The sequence below is a fragment of the Dendrobates tinctorius genome, unplaced genomic scaffold (genome assembly GCF_039654945.1).
Source record: "Dendrobates tinctorius isolate UK_male_01 unplaced genomic scaffold, ASM3965494v1 ptg000018l, whole genome shotgun sequence".
Taxonomy (NCBI): Eukaryota; Metazoa; Chordata; class Amphibia; order Anura; family Dendrobatidae; genus Dendrobates; species Dendrobates tinctorius.
The window spans coordinates 4,382,593-4,389,650 of NW_027361686.1; the positions used below are offsets into that span (position 1 = coordinate 4,382,593).

Here is a 7,058-nt window from a genome sequence, read left to right on the forward strand (position 1 = left end):
TGTGCTAAGGCCGATATCTGCACAATTTATAGGATAATCACGGGGACCCTTAATTATGCCCGGTGTGTGTAAGACCTTCCCCCCCATCCCAACATGGCAACCACCGCTGGCGCTGACACACAACGGGGCCCCGTGATGTCAGACGCCAGACAGTGGGTGGAAGGGAGGAGGAGAAAGGTGACATCATCCTGCACGTCAACCCGCGCATGCGCAGACCGCACTATTGCAGCGGCGGCCACCTTAGAAAGGGGCAAATCAAAAATAAACAGCATAATACATGATAAACATATATCGCCGCATTACATAGTGCGATCATATGTCAAAAAGGGAGATTCAAACCGCAAGTAAGGATGAATATATAGAGATTACACGCAAATAAATGACAATATATCATATGAAATCACATTAGTTGAAACATGAGTAAGGACACATTTATATGCTTAGTAACCCTTTAGGACCAAAAAAGTTTTTTATATGGGGGCAACAATTGCCTGGAAGCACTTATACAAACTATAATTATCTAGAACAGTTGGATACTATAAACTATGCATAGAAAGCACAGAACATATATAACATTAATACCTAATTATGTTTTTTATTATTAGTTAATAAAAAATAATAAAAAATACATCCATTGACTTTTTGGCCTATATGTTGAACGAAGAACCACGGGCCAGGGCTTCAAGATGTTGGTAGACAAAAGTGGGGAACAACCGAAGGCTGGTATATATCAGATCCACCCCGAAATTGAACAGACGACGGCCAAATTGGAAAACACAAGGTCACTAGAGTTAAAAACAAAGAATAATTAAAACACACACTACAAAAGTGTCACATAAGCGGACATAGGCCTATAGAAAAGGAGCAAAAGAAAGGCATTCATTAAGACCATGTGGATGGATTGTCTTAAGCTGCCATATCCATTTTGATTCAAGCTGACCGAGTCGCTTAGACAAACTACCACCCCTGATATCAATTCTTAGGGCATCAATGCCTCTAACTTTCAACTGGGTAGCATCACAAGCGTGATGGTCCTTGAAGTGGCGTGGAATGGTCTTCAGGGTGGTGGAGTCCTCATGTGTACGCGCTGCCTGGATCCCCAACACATGCTCCCTTACCCTCACTTTAAACTGGCGTGTAGTGAGGCCAACATAAATCAAACCACAGGGGCAAGTAGCATAGTAGATGACATACCTTGTGGTACAGGTAATGCGTTGGCAGATGGCATAAGTCCTAGTACCACTGGAATCAGAAAAGGAATTGCTACGTACTACATTGGGGCATGCCACGCAGCCGCCACATGGGACACAACCCACCCTGGGAGTAAGAGCATTCAAAAATGTAGTTGGTTTTTCTGCAGAATAATGGCTGTTAACCAGATGGTCTCTAAGATTTTTAGCACGCCAGAAAGACATGGATGATTTGTCTGTTAATGATCTTCCTGAACACCAATGACCGCAACATTCATCTTACTTTTACACATAGTACTAAATATTTGGATTTCCTTGATGTTACCATTAGGAGGGACCATGCTGGGGTGTTGCAGACTGACATCTATAGGAAGACAACCGCCACTAATCTAGTATTGCATGCAACTTCTAGCCACCCTAAACATATTATTCGAGCTGTCCCAGTGGGTCAATTTTTAAGGCTCCGTAGGATCTGTTCTACAGATAATGATTTTTTTCGGCAGGCAGAAATTCTACGTCAATGCTTTCTAGCACGTGGCTACAGCCGCAGGTCTATTAAGAAGGCCTTTAATAGGGCGAAATACACTTCCCGTCAGGATTTATTGTACCGTTCTCAATTAACTAGACCTGTGAACACAAATCAGACCGTTAGATTTGTGACAACATTTAGTTCTAGATCAGATTCTGTACATCAGGCATTAAAGAAAGCGTGGCCCATTTTACAGATTGATCAGATTATGAAGAGTTTCTTAACAGACAAACCATCCATGTCTTTCCGGCGTGCTAAAAATCTTAGAGACCATCTGGTTAACAGCCATTATTCTGCAGAAAAACCAACTACATTTTTGAATGCTCTTACTCCCAGGGTGGGTTGTGTCCCATGTGGCAGCTGTGTGGCATGCCCCAATGTAGTACGTAGCAATTCCTTTTCTGATTCCAGTGGTACTAGGACTTATGCCATCCGCCAACGCATTACCTGTACCACAAGGTATGTCATCTACTATGCTACTTGCCCCTGTGATTTGATTTACGTTGGCCTCACTACACGCCAGTTTAAAGTGAGGGTAAGGGAGCATGTGTTATCCAGGCAGCACGTACACATGACGACTCCACCACCCTGAAGACTATTCCACGCCACTTCAAGGACCATCACGCTTGTGATGCTACCCAGTTGAAAGTTAGAGGCATTGATGCCCTAAGAATTGATATCAGGGGTGGTAGCTTGTCTAAGCGACTCGGTCAGCTTGAATCAAAATGAATATGGCAGCTTAAGACAGTCCATCCACATGGTCTTAATGAATGCCTTTCTTTTGCTCCTTTTCTATAGACCTATGTCCGCTTATGTGACACTTTTGTAGTGTGTGTTTTAATTATTCTTTGTTTTTAACTCTAGTGACCTTGTGTTTTCCAATTTGGCCGTCGTCTGTTCAATTTCGGGGTGGATCTGATATATACCAGCCTTCGGTTGTTCCCCACTTTTGTCTACCAACATCTTGAAGCCCTGGCCCATGGTTCTTCGTTCAACATATAGACCAAAAAGCCTATGGATGTATTTTTTATTATTTTTTATTATCTAATAATAAAAAACATAATTAGGTATTAATGTTATATATGTTGTGTGCTTTCTATGCATAGTTTATAGTATCCAACTGTTCTAGATAATTATAGTTTGTATAAGTGCTTCCAGGGCAATTGTTGCCCCCATATAAAAATTTTTTTGGGTCCTAAAGGGTTACTAAGCATATAAATGTGTCTTTATTCATGTTTCAACTAATGTGATTTCATATGATATATTGTCATTTATTTGCGTGTAATCTCTATATATTCATCCTTACTTGCGGTTTGAATCTCCCTTTTTGACATCTGATCGCACTATGTAATGTGGCGATATATGTTTATCATGTATTATGCTGTTTATTTTTGATTTGCCCCTTTCTAAGATGGCCGCCGCTGCAATAGTGCGGTCTGCACATGCGCGGGTTGACGTACAGGATGATGTCACCTTTCTCCTCCTCCCTTCTGCCCACTGTCTGGCGTCTGACATCACGGGGCCCCGTTGTGTGTCAGCGCCAGCGGTGGTTGCCATGTTGGGATGGGGGAAGGTCTTACACACATTGGGCATAATTAAGGGTCCCCGTGATTATCCTATAAATTGAGCAGATATCGGCCTTAGCACACGCCCCCTGAGGAAGGAACTTCTCCGAAACGCGCGTTGGGATACGGCTGTGTACACTGAGCTGCATTTCCCATTAGGTATGTGATTCTATTAATTCAATGTCTAGGCAGTATTTTTACTCTTGATGGTATAGCCAGGGATTGTTCCCTTTATTTTGATGGCATTTCCATGTATCATTTTGCCTATACAATACTTGTCTCACATTGCCAATGGGATACTATATCCATATATTTACTATTCATTATTTATTTGTGGCTCACTATACACTGCCTTTTTGTAGTGTCACTTTTTAGCTCTATTGTGCCTCATCTGTTTACAATAAAGATTTCTATTTTAATTTTTATACCGGACTTGTTACACTGCTTTTCATTGGTGTTTATATTATAAAAATGAAAGACATTTGGCAAAAATAAGCAGTGCAAAAATTAGGAATCCATCATCAGAACAAAACACCGCAGTAAATCATTAATCCCATGCTGTAAAAAGGGAAAAAAAGGAAGATCAAATGCCTTAGATAAATTACAGCCTAATGCAGCCCTAAGGAATTGTAGAAAATTGTGCAAAAAGCAAGTAAAAAGAGATATAAGTACCTGTGTGGCTATATCTTGGAATTTCAAAGTTCTAAAGAAAAAGAAAAGTAAAGGACTAAATGAGTATCAAAGTATAGTGGAAAGGAGCGGTGCAGACATGTTAAAAGCTATGCATAGCTAATAATAACAAACCTGAATCAAGGAATAGCGATCAAAAGGGGGCTGCGCCGTCGTCTGTGATGAGTGTATGTGTTGTCCAGAACTCACTTCTTTTTTATATACTGTATTATATTATGTGGCTGTCAAATGTGGTGCAGCTGGGGAAATAACAGACGCCCAATGCTGCCGATATCGCGCATGCGCAGACCGTCACCTAGGACAGAAGTGGGGAATGATATGTCCGAAACCGGAAGTGTGGCATAGAAGCACAGTGACGAACAACAACAAAGCGATGTGTACTACTGCGTAGACGCTAGTCATAATGAAAGAAAGAAGTGAAGCATGTTAAACAGAGAATAAGAGATGCCTAATGGCGCCAATATCGCACATGTGCAGACCGTCACAGAGGACGGAAGTGGGGCATAATATGTCCGGGATCGGAGGTGTGGCATAAAGGCAGTGATAAAGTTGAATGAAGTAGTGATCGCTACAGTGTAGGCGCTAATCATAATGAGATATTGGATCGCCCGCCAGGGCAGTGGGGTACTCGGTACCGGGCCGGTATCTCAGAGGGAAGTGTCACAGTAGCGGTGACCCGGTCCGTGGCCCTGGGTGTCCATGTAAAAGGGGTTAAGAGTGGCTGGTTAAAGATTATAAGTGGATGATATGTGACGCCACCTGTGGTGCTCGGCAATGAAGGGGTTAAGCCGACGCTGCAGGCAGATCCTCTGGGACAGATGGTATAAGGCAGCAAGATGTAATAGCTCCCCACAGGTAGAGCTGTAGTCCCAGTGCAGTGGTAATAGGTGTTGAGGAAGAGGGTGTAGTGTCTTGCACAGAGATGTAGCAGTGCTGGAGGGTGTGCAGGAAGAATGCAATGACACAACAGGGTGCAGTTTCCGTTACCCTTACTGTGCTTTGTAAGTGCAGTCCAGGGTCCAGATTATAGATGGAACAGAGGCTGGCCAGCTTGGAAGCAATTTAGGAATCTCTCTTTGCAGATGGGTTGTGTAGTCTCCTTTCTAGCACTTTCTGAGGTACTTGCAGTACTGTGTTGCACTGAAGTTCAACTTGCTTGTTCTCTTTTAGAACTTCCTTGTATGGCAGACAGCTGTAGCCTCCTTCTTCTGGCTCACACGTTGCTGTTGTGCCTCCGAGTCTTATGTGGGAACAGAGCATTTACAGCTTCCTATTCCTCCGGTTTCTGCTGCAGGAACATCAGTATCCGTACAACCTTGGAGACCGGACTCCAGACCATGCGCTACAGCTAGAAGTGAGCCAGAACTCTGCTCAATCCTGCAGCTCGTCTCCTCAGGTCCACACACGTTTCCCTCCTCACACGTACTAACTATTTTCCCCTTCCTGGCCCCCAGAGAGCAGCTATTCCCCCCAGTTTTGGTTCAGAGCTCCCTCTGCTGGCCTGGAGTGGGAACTGTGCTGTGTGTTGTATTTACCTGACAGAGAGACCCTTACTGCTTCCAAACATGACATCACACTCCCTAGGAGGAAGGTAATGCCACTGTGGCGACCATACTCCTTGGGGCGCCACATAATCATATCATGTAAAGGGGAATAAAGACCACCTATATTGCCACATAATAAATCATATGCATACAAGCCTAAAATACATATATACATATATGTATATACACATATATATACTACACATATATATATATATATATACACACATACAACATACACACACCTCCAACTATAAAAAAGGGGGAAAGCTAGAGATAACTACCGTATATGTACATATCCCATATATGTATATAAGCCTGTTGAAGAATTAATGTTCATAAGTATGTAAACAGTGAAGGAAAAAGGGGGGGAGGAAAGGAAAAATCACCAAGTGAAAGAAATAAAAGACTGAAAGTGAGTACCTTATTCCTGCAATTAGGTCTGTAAAAGAAAAATAAAACAGATTATTTTGGTCAGACGCGGTGGCAACAGGATACAAAGATTAAAGGAAAGGGAGGCTTATTGGATTTTTGTACTTCTAACGTTGGAACCGTATGGCCTCTGTAGGGAGTATGAGGTTTTTTACTGATTTTTCTTTTTTTCACTTTTACTATGACATTATGGAGCAGGTGTGCCCCTATCTTCTTGTAATGGGGAGCACTATATTTATTTTGTATGTATGCATAGATATTTGCGCATTTTTACATATATGTTGTGGTGCTGCGGATCGCTCTCCCTGTGCCCTGCTGTTCTCGCTCTGCATGTCACCTTCTCAGGTTGCATTCGTGACTTCATTGTCCACCACCTCGTCTTCCACTTCCATACCTTGGCTCTCCTCCTGATTTGTTGACGTAACAACACCAATTGCTGGCAATTGTGTCTCATCATCATCCAGCTCTTGCAGCCATCATTGCATTTTCCCACAGACTCTTTCCGTGCAATTCTAAATTATGTATGATATATCCCTGTTGAGAAAACATTGCAGATAGTATTACAATGCCAGCAGGGTTTGCCCACTACAGATGGACATATAAGACTGTAGTTCCAATACAGCAATATTATTTGAAGTCAAAGGCATTTCTTTGTGTTCTGAGGCTCAACACTAGCAGGATAAATGATGTAGAAATTGTTGTTGCTGAAAAAAATTGCAATATTACAATGCCTGCGAAATGTACTGACTTCAGATGGACACACAAGACTGCAGTATAATCATAGCCATATGTTTTTTTAACAAAGGTATTTTTGGGAGCATTTGAGGCCCAACTCTAGCACAATAAATGTTGTCTAACATGTCACACCTCCAAAAAAAGACTGTATTACAAATTTGCACACCTCAGGTGGACATATCAGACTGCAGTATAAATATAGCAATGCAATTTTTTAACAATTTATTTTTATACAGAGAGTTTTGAGGCTCAAGTGTAGCATGCTAATTGGCATGTAACAATTCACAGCTCCAAAACAAGACTCTATTACAATGCCAGGCAAATTTGCACTCTTCAAATGGACATATCAGACTGCTGTATAAATATTGCAATG

General features: G+C 42.0%; 1 long non-coding RNA gene across 1 annotated transcript; it reads right to left on the reverse strand.

Moving 5' to 3' along the window:
- Nucleotides 1-3,953: 3,953 nt before the first annotated feature.
- On the reverse strand, nt 3,954-6,480 carry LOC141082506 (uncharacterized). Its single transcript, XR_012230518.1, has 3 exons — nt 6,345-6,480; nt 5,942-5,960; nt 3,954-3,987 (listed from the first exon to the last, which is right to left on the reverse strand). It is a non-coding gene; the product is annotated as an uncharacterized lncRNA (long non-coding RNA).
- Between the last annotated feature and the right edge of the window lie 578 nt (nt 6,481-7,058).